We start from the raw sequence: 18,647 nt of genomic DNA, 5'->3' as shown, positions 1-18,647 counted from the left end.
ACACCATCCAGCCAAGTACCACTCCCCACACACCGCCAGCCAAACACCACTCCCCACACACCGCCAGCCAAACACCACTCCACACACACCGCCAGCCAAGCAGCACTCCGTGCACAGACAGCAAAGTAGCACTCCAGCACACCACCAGCCAAGCGCCACTCCACACACACCGCCAGCCAAGCAGCACTCCGTGCACAGACAGCAAAGTAGCACTCCACGCACACCACCAGCCAAGCGCCACTCCACACACACCGCCAGCCAAGCAGCACTCCGTGCACAGACAGCAAAGTAGCACTCCACGCACGCCACCAGCCAAGCGCCACTCAACACACACCTCCAGCCAAGCAGCACTCCACGCACACCACCAGCCAAGCGCCACTCAACACACACCTCCAGCCAAGCAGCACTCCGTGCACAGACAGCAAAGTAGCACTCCACGCACACCACCAGCCAAGCGCCACTCCACACACACCGCCAGCCAAGCAGCACTCCGTGCACAGACAGCAAAGTAGCACTCCACGCACACCACCAGCCAAGCGCCACTCCACACACACCGCCAGCCAAGCAGCACTCCACACACACCGCCAGCCAAGCAGCACTCCGTGCAGACAGCAAAGTAGCACTCCACGCACACCACCAGCCAAGCGCCACTCCACACACACCGCCAGCCAAGCAGCACTCCGTGCACAGACAGCAAAGTAGCACTCCACGCACACCACCAGCCAAGCGCCACTCCACACACACCGCCAGCCAAGCAGCACTCCGTGCACAGACAGCAAAGTAGCACTCCACGCACACCACCAGCCAAGCGCCACTCCACACACACCGCCAGCCAAGCAGCACTCCGTGCACAGACAGCAAAGTAGCACTCCACGCACACTAACAGCCAAGCGCCACTCCACACACACCGCCAGCCAAGCACCACTCCGTGCACAGACAGCAAAGTAGCACTCCACGCACACCACCTGCCAGGCGCCACTCCACAAGCACCACCAGCCAAGCACCACTCACCGCCAGCCAAGCACCATCCAGCCAAGCGCCACTCCACACACACCGCCAGCCAAGCAGCACTCCGTGCACAGACAGCAAAGTAGCACTCCACGCACACCACCAGCCAAGCGCCACTCCACACACACCGCCAGCCAAGCAGCACTCCGTGCACAGACAGCAAAGTAGCACTCCACGCACACCACCAGCCAAGCGCCACTCCACACACACCGCCAGCCAAGCAGCACTCCGTGCACAGACAGCAAAGTAGCACTCCACGCACACTAACAGCCAAGCGCCACTCCACACACACCGCCAGCAAAGCACCACTCCGTGCACAGACAGCAAAGTAGCACTCCACGCACACCACCTGCCAAGCGCCACTCCACAAGCACCACCAGCCAAGCACCACTCACCGCCAGCCAAGCACCATCCAGCCAAGCGCCACTCCACACACACCGCCAGCCAAGCGCCACTCCACACACACCGCCAGCCAAGCAGCACTCCGTGCACAGACAGCAAAGTAGCACTCCACGCACACCACCAGCCAAGCGCCACTCCACACACACCGCCAGCCAAGCAGCACTCCGTGCACAGACAGCAAAGTAGCACTCCACGCACACCACCAGCCAAGCGCCACTCCACACACACCGCCAGCCAAGCAGCACTCCGTGCACAGACAGCAAAGTAGCACTCCACGCACAACACCAGCCAAGCGCCACTCCACACACACCACCAGCCAAGCAGCACTCCGTGCACAGACAGCAAAGTAGCACTCCACGCACACCACCAGCCAAGCGCCACTCCACACACACCACCAGCCAAGCAGCACTCCGTGCACAGACAGCAAAGTAGCACTCCACGCACACCACCAGCCAAGCGCCACTCCACACACACCGCCAGCCAAGCACCACTCCGTGCACAGACAGCCAAGTACCACTCTACACACACCACCAGCCAAGCGCCACTCCACACACACCGCCAGCCAAGCACCACTCTGTGCATAGATAGCCAAGTACCCCTCCACGCACACCGCCAGCCAAACACCACTCAGCGCACACCGACAGCCAAGTACCACTCCACACACACCGCCAGCCAAGCACCGCTCCACGCACACCATCCAGCCAAGTACCACTCCCCACACACACCACCAGCAAACATGCCCAAGGGGTCGCTTCCTAAAAACTTTGTTTTAGTGGGCATTTTCCGCCCCCCCTGGGGGCAAAACGGCGAAAAAAACAGGCCGATTTGCCCCCAGGGTGGACAGAAAAACAAAAACACAATCATGTCCACCTGGAAGCGACCCTTACCCAAGGGGTCGCTTCCCAAAACAAACACATTGCCCCAACAAAAATCCCTGGTTCTAGTGGGTAATTTCTGCCCCCCCTGGGGGCAAAACGGCCGAAAAACGGGCCGATTTCCCCCCAGGGGGGGCAGAAAAACGAAAACATACTCAGACCCCACCTGGAAGCGACCCTTGCCCAAGGGGTCGCTTCCTAAAAACTAAAATTACATCCCTGGTGTCTAGTGGGCATTTTCTGTCCCCCCTGGGGGCAAAACGGCAAAAAAAAACGGGCCGATTTGCCCCCAGGGGGGACAGAAAAACGTAAACAAAATAAATGGCCGCCATCTTTGTACAAATCTATATCCCTGGTGCTAGTGGGGAATTTCTGCCCCCCCTGGGGGCAAAACGGCCGAAAAAACGGGCCGATTTCCCCCCAGGGGGGGCAGAAAAACGAAAACATATTGCCAGCCAGCCTGGAAGTGACCCTTGCCCAAGGGGTCACTTCCTAAAAACTAAAAGTATATCCCTGGTGTCTAGTGGGGGCATTTCCGCCGCACAATCGCGACGCTGTGCGCGATCGTGAGGCAGAAATGCCCTGCAAAGAGACATCAGGGGAAAGGAAAATCTCTTTCCTCTCCCCTGATGCCTCTTCGCTGCCCCAAACCCCCGCCGGAGTCCCAAAACCTACCTTCTTCTGAAGCGCGCAGGAAGCAAATGGCTTCCCGAGCGCTGGGAATCCCTGATGATGTCAGCGCGCGCTGTGCGCGCTGACGTCATCAGGGATTACCATGGGGGGGGGCGGGGGCGGCAGCGGAAGCTCTTCCACTGCCGCCCCCAGCAAAACAATGACGATCTGAGAGCCTCGGGGGGAGCGCCAGCGCTTCCCCCGAGGGTGGGGCTGATGACGAGCTGGCCTTGTCATCCGCGCAGGACAGGTAAGCGCGATGACGAGCCCAGCTCGTCATTAGCCCCGAAGGGGTTAAGGGTATGTATCCTCTTCTTGCCAAGGGCTTGCCAAAAGCAACCCCAGAGGCATCCAGTAATTTTCCGCCACCATTAGTTCCGACTAAGCTACGTCACAAACCGACCGCAGCTGATACTTTTATCTCGTCCTATTTGGACGACACAGTCCCAGAATATGCAAATCCTGTTCCGCCAGTTCCTGTAAATCATGTAATTCCTGCTCATCCAGACACCGGGGCACCTTTTGCAGTACCTGCTACGGTACCCCCGGTCCAGCCCATAGTACAACTTCCCGCCACATCAGCCACTCTGCCAGCACGAAGAGTATCAGTCGACGATTCTAGTTTAGGGGCCGCAGGAGGAGGTCCTCCTGGTACCCCGCCGCCACACCAGCGTGTAACGTTAGTCGAGTTACATGAACGTGCGTTACAGCGTACGCCCAAATATAAGTCCGTTGCAGAAATCCGACGAGCTCTTACTGAATGCCGCTATGATCCAGTCACAGGCGATGATAGTACGGTTATATATTCCATACGTGTAAGACGGGTGACCGGGTATTTGGACACCCTACCGGATATGAAAGAGGATCTAGACAGAATATATCGTTTCATCCGTACAGGGGATGAGCCAGAAAGTATTGGCGAAGCCATGTCTCAAAGGAAAGCTGAGATCCAGCTCATGATATTAAAGTTTCTGATTAATTGTTTAATAAGGGAACAAGATTCCCCGACTAAAGATCCGGCCGAAATGAGAACCCTGACAAGGTGGAGTGATAATATAGCCGAGGGTAAGCACAGAACCATCAGTAGTATAGAGAGTATGTACAAGAAAATTCGTAAGGAAATAATAAGGTTACACGAGCAACGTAAAACAGCACAAGTAAGCGAGAAAGAGAATGACTCTCCTACGGAAGAGGTAGAGGACGAGAATCCCGCCAGAATAGCGTATGTAGGTAAATCTAGATTTCCAGACCGCCATTTACGCCTAGAACACAAGAAAATCTTTCATCATCCAGCACCAGAACAAGGTTCTCTAGAACAAGTATTTCAAGCTACCGATCAAATTCTGAAATCACGAATCGGTTATAGTGAATTAAGTACTATGTATGAACAAGAACTAGCCCGATCAGCAGTCCGATGGGCTACTGATTCTACCACTTTTCCAGATGAAATAGTGGCACAAATGTTTCTGAAATTGCCCCCAGCCGAGCAGCGACTTGTGGGTATGTATATGATCCAACACCTCATTACATTGTATGAGGGTCAACATTCTGATCCAGGTCCGTTACATGATGTCCTGAACGAGTTACTCCAGTATAGATGGAAAGGTTTAGGTACCGATTTAATTAGTGTCATTCTAGAACAGCGCCACAAATACAGAACGTTTCTGAATCCGCATTTTGTTCATGTCTCACCTCCAGAAAGTAAACCGTTTTACATAGATAGACAACATCCGTTACGAGAAGTACACCCAGTTAGGACAGCGGGTGGTGAAATGCAACGAGTATTTGTTTACACCCCAGTTACCAAGATGGAACTCTTAGAGATGAAGAAATTAATTCCTTGTCATGACAAAGATCCAGCAGGGTTCCACCGAGAATTAAAGGACATGCTCCGTATGGGAGAATATACGTATCCAGATATTATTAAAATGTTAAAAGTCCTGTTGCCTGCGGGCATATACGAAAAACTCAAGGAAAAGGATTGGGAGGTGGGAGAGAAAAAGATCGATTGGGCAGTTCTAGAAGCTGAAGATAAGATACGAGTACCAGGTACCGGTCTTGGAGAGAAATGTAAAGAATTACCAGAACTGTTAATACAAGTTTTGCCCAGATTATTAGCCACTAAAAAGGAAGACTGGGATGCAATCTCAGCCTGTAAACAGAAACAAGACGAAGACACTAGTGATTTTTATTCTAGGTTTGAAAAATGTTTTATTATAAACAGTGGATTGAAGACGAGTAGCGAGTCATACCCTCATCTTTTTGTTACTAAATTAGTCGAGAATTCAAGTCCACAAGTTAGGAATCGAGTTTTGAAAGTCGAAAGTACATGGCAAGCTAGTACCCCGTCCCAGATGTTACAGATGCTCCAGTATCACCAGAATAGAATCAGAGAAGAGCAAGAACACGAGAGAAAACGTATGAAAGACACGAAAATGAAAGTACTAGTTGCACAATCTGTTCCACAAGACAGTCAGAAGAGGGGTCCGAATCAAGCCAGTCATCCTGCAGCTCCCGTTAAAGGGACATGCAATTATTGTAAACAGCCAGGTCATTATATAAACGAGTGTGCAGTTCTGAAACACAATATAGCCACTGGTAAGACTAAAGAAAGACCACGTCCGCCTAGACAAGAACAAGTTTCACAGACTTCTCAGCCACAGAATGCACAACAGACAGTTCCAGCACCGCAGCCTATCGCTGCAACACAGCATGTTACACAGCAGATGTACCAGTATGCACAGACAGAGTATCCAGAGTATCAACAGTACTCATGAAACAGCCTAGAGAGGGAGGTAGGCTTGCCTCTCATCGAGATTCCTGTAGATCAAGAGGGTCCCTATGTTCATAGTCAAGTACTAGGGAAAGACAGAAAGTTTCTGATTGATACAGGGGCAAGTAGGACTACCATTAGTCACGACGAGGTTCCAGGGGCTCCGCTCTCAGGCTCTAGAAATGTTTCCCTTGGATTTTCAGGAAAGCCAATTGTTAACGAGATTTCCAAACCAGTTACTCTAGAAGTAGGTCCATTGTCCCGTACTACTGATCTATTGCTTACGAAGTCATGTCCAGAAAATCTGTTAGGCATTAAGACACTGAAAGAATTAGGTGCAGTTATTTGCTGTTCCCCAGAGGGAATACGTTTGTTTTTACGTGACTTCAAGGGTCACTATGTTTTGCGTGATTTTGATCCAAGATTGTCTAATGTTCCGCAGCATTTATGGGCGCAAGGTCCAACTGATGTTGGTTTTATGCAAATCACACCCCATCGTGTGACTCTCAAGCAAGGTGTAGTGTTACCACGAATCAGACAGTACAGATTACCACCTGAGGCTGTAGCAGCCTTATCTAAAATTATTGACGAGCTCATTGCTCAAGGAGTGGTTGTAGAAACTGACTCCAATGTATGTAATTCTCCGATCATTCCAGTCATGAAACGTACTGATCCAAATGCACCCCCAGTATATCGATTAGTGATTGACCTTCGAGAACTCAATAAATGTATCATTCCCCAGTACCCAGTTGTCCCAGATATTTCTTCCCTATTGACAGCCATTGATTCTGAGGCTACATTTTTCACAGTCATCGACCTCAAAAACGCATTTTTCAGTGTTCCAATTCATCCAGATAGCCAGTACCTTTTCGGTTTTTGTTTAAATGGAAGGAGCTATAAATTCACACGAGCTCCTCAAGGTTTCACAGAAAGTCCTAGTATTTACAGTCAAGCACTTAAGAGACAACTAGACAATATTCACATGCCAACTGACACTGCCCTGCTCCAGTATGTCGATGATCTACTGATCACAGCCCGTTCTGAACGTGCTTGCGAGCGAGCATCACTTACAGTTCTGTATTTCCTTGCCGAGATGGGGCACAAGGTGTCCCCTTCGAAGCTTCAATTCTGTGTACAGCAAGTGATCTACTTAGGCCACTTACTGTCCAAGTGGGGTAGGCAGTTGACACCAGACCGTATCCAGTTAATAGCGAGTCTTCCTCAGCCCAAGACCCAGAAGGAGGTACGTGCTTTTATCGGCCTTACTTCTTATTGCAGACAATGGATTCCTCAGTATGCATTTCTAGCCAAGCTACTGATACAGTTAACGACACAGGAGGCAGCCGTATCGACTGTCCTCCCTTGGACATCTGAACATACACTTAGTTTCAATGAGTTAAAGAAAGCTTTATGCCAAGCTCCTGTTCTAGCTACACCGAACTACAGTAAGCCTTTTACACTTTTTGTCACAGAACGTGATGGTACAGCATTATCTGTTCTCACGCAAGATCAAGCAGGACAATACAAGCCCTGTGCTTATTTTTCGAGCACATTAGATCCAGTAGCCCAGGCTCTGCCTGCGTGCCTCAAGTCAGTTGCAGCCACAGCACTAGCTATCAGACAAAGTGATTCCATAGTATTAGGTCACTCCTTGACAGTACAAGTTCCACACTCCGTGGAAGTTCTTTTAAACCGAACGCAGACTCAGCACTTGACAATTGCACGTTTAACAGGTTATGACCTGACACTGTTCAAGCCACACATAGAAATTAGACGCTGCAACGTTCTAAATCCTGCTACACTGTTACCGTCAGCTAATTCGAATCCTGCCACACACGACTGTGTGGAAGCAGTTAACACTATGACTAAGCCAAGACAAGATCTGACAGATATTCCATTACCAGATCCTGACCTGACACTTTATGTGGATGGTTCATGTATGAGAACAAGTACAGGAGAACTAGTAGCCGCGTATGCAGTGACTACTGACACTGAAGTTATAGAAACACACCGTATTGACACCCTGTCTGCTCAAGCAGCAGAGCTAGTTGCTCTGACACAAGCCTGCATACACGCCAAGAACCTGAAAGTTAATATTTACACAGATTCACGCTACGCATTCGGAGTTGTACACGACTTTGGAGTGCTCTGGCAGGAGAGAGGTTTCATGACTTCTCATGGAACCAAGATTCAGCATGGTCTCCTTATTCAAGCTCTGTTAGATGCCATACATTTACCAACATCTATTGCTATCATGAAATGTAAAGCACATACGAAAGTTACAGACATTGTTTCCCAAGGTAATGATCTAGCAGATCGCACAGCCAAGCTTACAGCACAGACTCCAGACATGTCAGTTAATCCGACACAGACACATACTCCAGATCCGACTACTTGTATGACAGTTAAGGACCCTACTCAAGATGTCATAGATATCCAGTTACATGCTACTCCCGATGAAATCCAGAAATGGTCCGAACAAGGAGGGGTCCAGACAGATCAGGGATGGGTAACGAAGGGAAAAGCCACATGGTTTCTCCCCGACTCTATGGTTCAAGTCATTATCAATACCGCACATAGTCCAGCACATTTAGGAGAAAAAGCTATGTTAGACAGTATCCAGAACATTTGGTTCAACAAGCACTTACGAGCTGCAGCCAAGCAGAAAGTCCGTACCTGTATGATATGTTGCCAGTTCAATCCAGGTAAAAGTGTCCCGGTGGAACAAGGTGGATTCCAGCCCCCTGACCACCCTTTTGAAGTCCTCCAGATGGATTATATTCAGATGGAGCGATGTCGAGGTTTCAAGTATGTCCTTGTAGTTGTATGCGCTTTGTCTAGATGGACGGAAGCATATCCAGTCCCAGATTACACAGCCGCGACCACTGCCAAGCAGTTGGTTCGTGAATTCTTCCCCCGTTACGGACTCCCTAGGGTCGTATATTCTGATAACGGCCAGCCATTCTCATCTGAACTGATGAAACACGTTTCCCTGTTGTTAGGATACCAGTGGAAGTTCCATTGTGTACGCCATCCTGAAGCAGCCGGTCTAGTAGAGAGACATAACCAGACCCTGAAAATACGCATTGCTAAAGTATGTCAAGAAAAAGGTGTAGACTGGTTAGTAGCTCTGCCAGTCGCTCTGTTTTATATGCGCATGGTCGCACATTCCAGATCAGGTCTGTCCCCGTACGAGGTCGTATTCGGCCGCCCCCCGAATGTATGGGGTACACCTAGACCTCGAAGTATTACAGATGTTTCAAGTAATATGCTGACAGATTACCTAGCTTCCTTGATGTCTGCCCTACACTCTTGTCGTTCACAGGTTGCCGCCGCATTTCCAGACAATACCGAGGTGGCACCGCATGAAATCGTTCCCGGAAATCTGGTTCTCGTAAGGAACTTTGATCGTTCAAGTCCGCTGGAGCCCCGCTGGAAGGAGCCCAAGCAAGTTCTCCTGGCCACCCGTACTGCCGTCAAGCTGGAAGGCAGGAAGGGCTGGGTACATTTGTCGCATGTAAAGAAGTTTTATGGACTAAAGACTGTTTCCAAGAACATTTCCGAGGATTTTAAAGACTGCCAAAGTACTATTCTCAAGGACTGTCCCGCAAATGACATTGATACGAAACCCTCCCTGTTAGAGAAAACTCCGCAGCAGGAGTATAAGTTAAAATTAAGGTCTAGTAAAATAAGTCAGCCAGTTTGATTGTCTAAGTCCTCCCCTAGGTGAAACGGTTAGACCGGTTTCTGACATGTATAAAATAGACCCCCATAGAGAGAGAGTAAACAAGTCTTCTAATACTACAGTAGAGCATACGTTTAGTGATCTGCCTCCTCATGAACTATCTTATCGTCTTGCTATGCGAAATAATTCCTTTATCCGCATGTTACATTATTCACACCAGACCAGCAATGCCACTAATTGTTGGGTGTGTGGTCGACTCCCCCCTTTCCAGACACCGAAGGGAGTTCTGCCACTCTTTCCTTATCCATTTTCACATAACGGTTCATGTGGAGCATGGTCCACGTTAACGTCATCCTCAAATTATATGTTCTTTCTGAACAGTACATGTTTTCCAGACAAGCAAGGTCTTCCCCACAGAACAGGGTTAGATCTAGAAAATGAAGTTTATAATTTGGGTAATTATTCTTCGAATTTCATGGTCCTGAATGTTCAGTCTGATTCTACTCCAGACTTACCTGCTATGTCAGTATTACCAGTCAAAGGTGAATTATGTGTCAGAAATAATGGTTCCGTACATGTAGGACATAGTGATTGTACTACTATTGTCAAGTATAGTGACAGTGGGAAATCTATTTTCAAAGCTTCACGTCATTCTTATTTTGTTTGTGGTCAGACCGCATATGTTCGTCTGCCCCTCGATTGGGAGGGAACCTGTTACATTGCCTTCCTACTGCCACCAGTTTTTCTAGCCCCACCTGACTATCATAGGAACTCCCACCTAGTACATACTAGACACAAGAGAGACCTCCCGATTGTTGATTATACTGAAACTGCTCTAGAACAATACATAGATATCAATAAAGGTGTCTTTCCCTACTTAGGTACTGTCGTGAATAGTAAACTGATACGTAGATTAACCAGAACACTTGAAGCAGTAGTGGTTGAGACTACCTCCGCTCTAGGTAACTTAACCGAAGAGCAATCTGCTATGAGAATTGTCGTGCTCCAGAATCGTCTCGTCCTTGACGTCATACTGGCCGATAGGGGCGGGGCATGTAGAGTCATCGGATCTAGTTGCTGCATTTTCATTCCTAATAACGCGCCGTCTGTTTATTCAGCTATAACCAGACTCCATAAAATTGCCCATCTGTTACACCAAAATCCAGGCACCTGGACATGGTCCGGTTGGTTCTGGAATATAATTTCCGCCTGGGGATGGAAAGTGTTGTCCTTTCTAGGTATTGCAGTAGCGATCATATTTAGTTGCTGCCTCTGTATACAATGTGGCCCTGCGATTTGCGGCATTTGTGCTACCTCTTGTATTCCTAGTCCCAAGTCTCCTTCTAAATCCAGTTCCAAGAAAATTCGAGACGAGCAAATGATACTGTATGAAATAATAGATGGTATCATGAATATTGATGTTTCCTGATGGAAACGTAGTGACAAGGAGGGAATGTGGAAAAGTAAATTTTGCCATGTTCTGTGTCCCTACGTGTTCCCCATCTTGTGTTATATGTGCATGATTAATATGCATATGTATTCCCCATGTTCGATTAAGACGCACTTACAGTTGTGTTCATCTCTAGTATGCCAGTTTCCAGTCCTCGTGAAAGCTACGAGTATTAGGCCTATGTAAAGCTACGTTGCCACGTTTCTCAGTGTGCACGTTATTTCATTGTAAAGTCCCTGTTTCTAGGCCTCAAAAGGGCCCGGACACCAGATTCAGCTCCTGTCTCCTGAGCCCTCGCTGAGGAGCGATACAACCCCCACCTGTATCCCTGACCCTTCACTTACTTCCTGCCTCACAGTGCCCGGCTCGGCCTGGCTCTGCCTGCCAGTCTGCCAAAAGTATGTTATGATTCTAGTTATCAGTCCGGCTCTCCTTCTCTGCATTCCTAAGCTACTGAATCGCATCAATAGTTTCAGTCATCGTCTAGCCTTTACGTCTCCATGTAAGAGAAATACTGTATTAATGGTCATTTAATATTCCTCAACACACACTACATGTAGAATAATGCATGCACCAGTCTTAGAGTCTGTTAGCCTTTACCCCGATAACTTTTAGTTTATATCAACATGTTCTCTAAACATCAGATACTAGATAGTGTTTAGGTACATGTCGCCCTGACTCTCCAGACTTCAGTCTCTGCTCCTAGCGCAGAAGTCATAGCCCCCAGCTTCTCCTAGTAACACGTCATTGTCAGTTTGCGCGCACCACTAGGTTAGAGGTCCCGGCTCCTCAGATAGCCCCCTCCATGTCTCCGCCCCATTTATGACATATTCTGTTACGTTTACATCACATGTCTATGAATACGCCTCCTGTTACACCTACTTTCACCCTTATCTTTCGCGACTGCTACTGACCACACCCACTGCTCCGCCTATTGTATGTATTGTAATGCAATTGTTTTAGTATATATACTTGTGCACTGTTATTAAATGTTACGCCAACGCCGATCCTGCCCCCGGCAGCGCTGCCATTCTATTCCTGTGCAGGTTGTCCTGTTCCTGTCCTTTATGCTGTATTAAACCTGCAAACTCCTACTACCTCGAATCTTGACTCTTATTTATTGAGCTATCTGTTATTACTATGTCCAGTCAAAAATAGATCCGGTATTATTTATTTATATACCAGAGGACAGTAAGCTGTCAAAAGGCATTTGATGACCTGAAGAAGGCCATGTGCTCTGCACCTATTCTGAAGAGTCCTGACTAGTCCAAAGAGTTCATTTTCCAAACAGATGCTTCTGAGTTGGGGATGGGAGCTGTACTTTCACAACTGAACGTAGATGGTCAAGACCTGCCCATTGCTTTTATTAGCAGAAGGCTGACCCCTAGAGAGAAAGGTTGGTCAGCCATTTAGAGGGAGGCATTTGCTGTGGTTTGGGCCCTGAAGAAGCTGAGGCCATACTTGTTTGGCACTCACTTCAAAATTCAGACAGACCATAAGCCCCTCTTGTGGCTAAATCAGATGAAGGGTGAAAATCCCAAACTGCTCAGGTGGTCCTTTTCCCTACAGGGGATGGACTTTACAGTGGAGCACAGACCAAGGACTGACCATGGCAATGCAGATGGTCTCTCCAGGTACTTCCACTTAGAACATGAAGACACAACTGGTCAAGGTTAGTCTAATGTCCCTGCGTTTGGGGGGAGGGGGGTTATGTAGGAGAGTAGGGTCTGCTTTCCTATGGTCACCCCACTTTTTGCTTTTTACTTTACTGGTTTTCGACTTTAATGTGGCTGTGGGCCGGCTAATCAGACCCACAGCCCAGCTGTTCTCTCTCTAAATTCATACCATGTACTTTAGGTACATCACCAATTGGGAAATGGGTCACTCTTATGAGTCCCTGTACAGTGTACCCTAGGTACCCAGGGCATTGGTGCACCCAAGGCCTACCAGGGGCTGCAGTATATCTTATGCCACCCCTGGCTGGCCATCCAAAATGACACAACTGGCTGATCACTCAGTTGGGGCAAGGTTGTGTAATCACCCCTTTCTTAGGTATAGTATTCCTACACCTACAATTATATATAGACACATATATACCTATAAGTCACTCCTATGGCAGGCCTTAACAATCCTGAAGGCAAAGTGCTTGGTTTTATGTGAGATGAGGCTCTAGCATGAGCTGAGCCTGTCTGCAGCTTTCGGAACCATGTCCTTATAGCTGTTCTATGATATAGCCAAACCATATACTCTTAAGTGCATTATAATCCTCGTGGTTGAATGCTAACTTTGGTTTGGCTTTATTAAAACATGTCACGTAAGGTGTCATACGCTTTGGAATACTACCCCCTCGTCAGTTCTGGCAACAGGGGTAGCATTCCACCCTTCTAGAGGGAGAAGACATGTTGTTTCTACTAATCCCGGTTAAAGTTAACCAGAGCCTCAGCATCATAAAATGGATGCTGCTGCCACAGGCACAAGTCTGACCTCCTACAGCTGGGAGTCCTTCCAGCGAGGGAGGCTTGGACAATAGGTTTCCTGTCTTGGGAGGTGCTAGCACCACCCCAGACAGGCCATAGTGTATTGGGGGAGGGAGGGCTGAATGAAATGAGACACTGCCTGGGGCACACAAGGTGTCCCATGCATAGTCCGGTTCAAACCGGTGCTGGGGCACTACAGCCCCAGCTTTGGTGCGAAACTGGACAAAGGGAAAGGGATGTAACCACCCCCTTCCCTGGTCCCATCCATAGGAGGGACCTAGCAGGTAATCCAGCCCCTCAGATTAGTATATAGGTAGGAGCTGAGTCAAGAGATTTTAGATTTATCCTGAACTATCCTGAACTGAAAGTTGAAACGAAACTCTGGACCTTCGACGTTCTACTTGAAGAAAGAAGACTGAAGAATCTCCCTTGTGGTCAAGGAGTGACCACCCAGTACCTACAGGCATCTTCCAGCAATCTGCGGTTTTATTTGTCGACGCTCCCACCGGAGCCAGAGCAGAGTCCGACAAGAGCCAGACTTCCATACTTCTCTGACCCCGATCCACAGTCCGTGCATAGCTGAGACCCATGGAGGCGTGGGACCGGCCATCTTGAAAAGCCTGCTCCTTCCTACTTGTGCAGCTTCTGAGGCACCCTCGCAGTTTTGCATTGAGGATTGAGAAGCCCCAGCCCAGAGCATCGACTGCACCGAAGATCAGCCCTCCACACTCCACGAGTTCTCCGCGGGGCCCTTCTGCATTTTCCTGCTCGACGCGTCTGTCTGGTTACTTGCCCGTTGGCTAGTGGCCTCTGTGACGACGAACCTTTGAATCTACACCCCCTGCCCGGTTGCTCCAGGTGGACCCCTGCTTCCCTGATAAGGAGAAGCCCCATAGACCTTGCTGGTCTATCCCGAAGTGAATATATTCGATTCCTGTGTGGGTTGCATTTGCCAAGGCCTGTCGACTCCAATCCGGAAGCCGACGCCGCCAACAGCGAGATCCTTCGTGGGACAGTCCGTATCCAGCTCCCAGTCGTCGTCGACGCCTCCTGGTCCACGTGGCTGCAGAGTCAAGCTTCACGACATCACCTGATTGCTTCGCGACATCGCCTGGTTCCTTCCTGGTTCCATCCTGGTTCCATCCTGGTCACTGGCTAGTGACCCTGATCCCCCCGGACACTTCTCTCCTGGTTGCCTGCAGCATCTTTCTTCACGGCTCCATAGGATTCAGAGACGAAACCCGACACACTTTGACACCTATGCACCCGCTTCCTGTGGGTGAGGTAACGCGAGTATTTCGGTACTCCAGTGGGTATTGACTATCCTAGTGTCTAAGTTTCAAGTAGCTTTCTCCTAGTCCATCCGGAAGTGTCCTAAAAGAACTAGTTTCCATTTCTTTTGTTCCCATTCTAACTCTATGGTAACTCGCGTGTGTGTTAAGACACTGCACACGCCTCCCGTGGGTCTCCTGCTTCCTAACTCTTCATAGTACCACGTAGCCCCAGCGATTCCCTAGGCCCTAGGCCTTTTCTTTGTTCGTGACGTGGTCCTTATACCACTATTTTAGAATATGGATTTATGTGCCCCTAGGGCTCTACTGTATTTTGTGCAACTTATTGTATGATAATTGAGTATCTTGTTATGTGCTTATGCCTCTGACCTCATAAAGAGTTCAGAGGATTGTGTTAGTAATAAATACATATACATTTTTATATATAACCTGTGTGGTGTCCTTTCACTTGGTATTAAAGGGGTTACATATGGTAAAACAGCTGGCTTTACATGCCCTCTTGAGTTTAGCCTAAGACTGCTTTGTCCATGCTACCACTAGGATAGCTGGTCTATAAGGTTGACTTTACAACCATCACCATAAGGGTTGTTTGGACTGATACAGGGTGCCCACTTGAATAGTGGACATCACATATCAGGCCAACTTCCCACAATCACATCACATCCAGTCTCTTCACTTTCACTGCTGCTGACAGGGTACCTCTACTAGATACACCACTCGATTCCCTGCAAGCACTGTCCTGTTCTCTGCACCTATTCGCTTCGGGTGTTTCTCTAAAAGCCGCCCTGTTCTCCGCACTCCCATGATTGCAGTCCTCTCTTGGCCTCTTGCTCTGAGCCCCTTCAACAATCTCCCATGTTCTCAAATCTGGCCTCAATTCGCCAAGAGATTTTGGTCTCGGCCCCCTCAGATCCATCAGTCCTCTGGACGAATCTGCAATAGCCCGCAGCAGAGTACTTGATTCCACAGGCCTTGGCATTTTACTCAAACCACCCACTACACTGTTCCTTCCACCGCTGATACTCCCTTCCATTCCCATCTGTGATGGAGTTCCATTTGCCACCGGCTCTGGATTTTACCCTGACACTATGGGACCAATGGTAACCGGTACCTTAAGAGCATCCGGCAACCTCTGAAGACTAATGCCTCCTGCATTCTGCATCTCCCCTATTGAGAGCTTTCCCACTACCGTACTAGGTGGAGCTTGCAGTTCCCTGACTCCTTCTATCGGGCTAATTTCTCCCCTTCTGACTCCGGATTGTATGGAGGTGGTCTCTCTGATAACATCCCTTCTATCTGTATCACTGTCGTCTTCTTCAACATTCTTTTTCTGGCCGTCCCCTGTCTTTACCAACAGCGGATACAACCTGTCCCCCTCAATAGTCTGTACTCTCCATCTCTTTGCCAATGCATCCCACCTCTCATCTTGAAATGCTCTGACTGACTGTTTTACTCTTCCTGCCTCCTGTCCCTATTTCGCTCGTATGCCGCCCTAATCCACGCATGTAATACCTCGAACTGTGTTAATCTAGGCAAAAGTCTCAAAGAAGCCTTAATCAATTTCAACTGATATAACACTTCCAAGTCAATTCTTCATTGCCTTCAGTCATCTTGGCTCAATTCTCAAGCCACAATATAGTATGTGTTAGACCTGGCATCCTTGGCGTGGGTCCCCCGTCCACTTTTTCGCCCTCTTCATGTCTGACCCCTTTTTTGTGCTGTACCCCTGCTAACATCAGGGGTATTTGAGACATTCTATTCAGGGAATGAAGGTTAGATCCGCAGCATAGAAATGGCCTTGGTAGAAAAATGTCTAGATTCCTAACCTCATAGTGTGCCCCAGCTATGTAGTCAAATGTCTGGGTTGTCTCCCACAGCCTGGGGGTAGCTGGCTGCCTTCAGATAAGAGAGGCGGGGTAGTTTCTGGCAAGTGTCCTGCATGCAACAATGCCGGCCCCACTTCCCGCTGAGCGTCTGGTACCCCGGCCTCCCTCCTTCAAAAGACAAGGGTGCCATCTAGAAAAGATGAACAACAACAGAAACCAGGGTGGAGGGGAACACCCTACCTGATGAAAGACTTCAAAGACTTTTTGAGATATAACTTGGGGAACCCTTGAAGAGGAGGGCAGATCGTTTTTGGACACAGGAGGGCCCTGCTGACTTTGTCGCGGCTCACGGATTGTACCTTCAGTACACAAAGCATTTCGCCATCACGAGCCCTGCTGACTTTGTCGCGGCTCGTACCTTGAGGATCGTACCACCTGTATGCAAAGCATTTCACCATGACGAGCCCTGCTGACTTTGTCGCGGCTCATCCCTTGAGAATCGTACCGCCTGCATGCAAAGCATTTCACCATCACGAGCCCTGCTGACTTCGTCGCGGCTCGCACCTTGAGAAATCGTACCTCCTGTACACAAAGCATTTCACCATCACGAGCCCTGCTGACTTCTTCGCGGCTCGTACCTTGAGAATCGTACCTCCTGTACACAAAGCATTTCACCATCACGAGCCCTGCTGACTTTGTCGCGGCTCGTACCTTGAGAATCGTACCTCCTGTACGCGAAGCATTTCACCATCACGAGCCCTGCTGACTTCGTCGCAGCTCGTACCTTGAGAATCGTACCTCTTGTACGCAAAGCAGTTCACCATCACGAGCCCTGCTGACTTCGTCGCCGCTCATACCCTGAGACTCGTACTTCCTGTACGCAAGGCATTTCACCATCACGAGCCCTGCTGACTTTGTCGCGGCTCGTACCTGGAGAATCGCACCCCTAATCTTGGACTGTGAGTATCTGAGTCGCCTGGGCTACTCGAACCCAACCTGAATTGACCCCATCCCCATCTTCAACCCCCGAATCGTCACCCCAACCTTCGTACCTTATAGAGGATTTGCACTGTTATTGGGCCTTGTGATAAATCAATATATAAAGGATACTATATTTTCATAGAAAACCGGTGTGCTGTTCGTTTGTAATGTGGCAAAATATTACTGTACATGATCATAAATGCTTTACACTGGCCTTCGGGGTTCAGTCTGACTGCTTGGTGATACTACTAAGGGGATATCTCCCTATCCTAACTAGAGGAGGCAGGTCCCGGCTGGGACAGAGGTACTCACCTCTGCCTACCAGAGACCGCCCAATCTAACAGTATGCAACCCTACATTCGTAGCCATGTAATGAGCTGGAGTATCCTCAGGTGGCGCCTCTTCTCCCCCCGGGGTTCTAATTTCTTTTCTCTTTTGAACATTTCTCGCAACACTTTAAAACATTTCATGATGAAATCAACGTTTTCCCTTTCGCGGCGCTCCTTTACTTCCTGATGACAATCCACCAATCCCAACGTGGCTTCACACCAACCACACTATCACAGGGCGGCACCTTCTGACATCACTCGCCTCCGCTTCGCAGCAGTTCCCCTCCTTTGCAACTCAGCACTCATTCATGCATACGTCCCATTCATACACTGAAATTATCACTTACGACCAAGCAATCCCCTCGCTGACTGTACATCCACAGTCTGACTGTACGTCCACAGACACGTAATTGTCACGAACTGGCAACTGTCTGTCCACAAAACGACTGGACAATCACCTCAACTGATAGGTGACAAACACTCAGCAACACACGACCAGCGTCAGTTACTCACGCACTCACACACTTTTCCCCCCTATCTCGGTCCAGCGGGCGATCGATGGTACCTCACGATCCACTTTACAATGGTCGACAATTACTCTGGGTGTATGGTACACCCGACCCACCTAAGCTACTCCTTGAGCCTAAGATTTTCACGGGCTACGCGCGCTCAAAGCCTGATCCACTTTCATACAACAGGCATTCCAACTCCGCAAGACATTACAACACAACTCAAACACCGCAATCTAACAACATAGACCCCTATTCATACTCACTCTCCCATGAACTGCTGCTTTCGCCGCACCGTCACTCTGCGTTGGTTTCCATTCAACGCCATCTTCCACCGCCAATCCACTGGGAAATCATCACCTAATTTC

This window comes from Lissotriton helveticus, chromosome 3_1, assembly GCF_964261635.1.
Source record: "Lissotriton helveticus chromosome 3_1, aLisHel1.1, whole genome shotgun sequence".
In the NCBI taxonomy this organism is placed as follows: domain Eukaryota; kingdom Metazoa; phylum Chordata; class Amphibia; order Caudata; family Salamandridae; genus Lissotriton; species Lissotriton helveticus.
This window is presented reverse-complemented; position numbering follows the sequence as displayed.